This window comes from Aplysia californica, unplaced genomic scaffold (genome assembly GCF_000002075.1).
Source record: "Aplysia californica isolate F4 #8 unplaced genomic scaffold, AplCal3.0 scaffold00229, whole genome shotgun sequence".
NCBI classification, from domain to species: Eukaryota; Metazoa; Mollusca; class Gastropoda; order Aplysiida; family Aplysiidae; genus Aplysia; species Aplysia californica.
The window spans coordinates 1,052,870-1,054,200 of NW_004797499.1; positions in this window are offsets into that span (position 1 = coordinate 1,052,870).

Sequence of the window (1,331 nt, forward strand, 5' to 3'; positions counted from 1 at the left end):
ACACACACACACGCACCCAAACATATAGACATATACACTCAAACGCATACACGCGCGCGCACACACACACACGCACACACACAAACAAACACACACACACACACGAACACATAAATTCGGAGATATTTCCTATTTAAAAAACCCCACTATTAACCATGATCTGGGAGAAAACTGCCCACAATCCCAGCTGGACATTTTGAAAGCCAAATCGTAAAGCATCCCCGCCAAATCGGCCTTTCTCATACCAGAGACCTTAATCTTGAGACTTTTAATGTCACCTCAGGATGACACGTAAAAAGAAAAGTATGGTTTTGCACGGCAGAACAAACACTTGAGAGGTGATATCACTGTCTGTGGTTACTCTACTATGCACGCTTTGTGCTGTTTCGTGCTTTGTGAACAAATAAACGCCACGTCTGAACGCTAGAAATGTGTGACTTAATATAGCTCTGATCAATTGCCCGCAGTTTTTAACGATATCGGTAAACACATTGACTGATTTACCCCTCTCTCTCTCTCTCTCTCTCTTCTAAACATTATGCCCTTACCTGCAAGAAACAGTCGGCCCTTCCCAAAATAACAGCTACTTATCCGCAAAGAACACAAAGTGATTCCACGGAGGGTCTATCTCGTTCCACCGACTTCTAACAACTACGCCAGCCTTTCTTCTAACTCTTAAATAAATGATACGTCTTTCTTTTTTAATCAACATTGGTCCAACACAAGTTGACCCAGGAAAAGCCAAGTAATTGACCTAAGTGCAATTATCACTGTTTTGAGATAAATGAGATTGATAATTTTGGCCTTTTGTATTTCGAAGCATGATAACTGTACTTTCAATTTTTCTTGTTCTAGTTGTTGTTGTATTTTTTAATGAGTTATTTTACTCGTATTTTTAAACTATATTAATTTATGTGTTGTGAAGTTTAATCAAGGGTGATTTCATTTTCTTAATTTCAACGATATTCGTACTTGAGACATTTTTGCTGTCTAGGGTCGCTATGCGCTTTCTTGAAATAGAAAAAATAAAACCAGTGCTTATCTTACCGTGTATTATTGGACTGTTATCTTTTGTAAAGGGTCCTGTCTCAAACAGAAATACTGTTTAAACACACTGGGATTAAGAAATCCGAACCCAAGGGAAGATAACTTGATTGATACTGTTGGAGTTACTTCTTCGGCGAAACAAGGAGTGTTCTGATACGATTGTTTTGGGGGGGAAAGGGGAGGGGGGAGTGGGAGGGGGATGACGTTTTTAGATACTGGTTCGATATTGTTGAATTTGTGTTGAGTGTTGTATGGGAGTGTGTGTGTGTGTGTGTGTGTGTGTG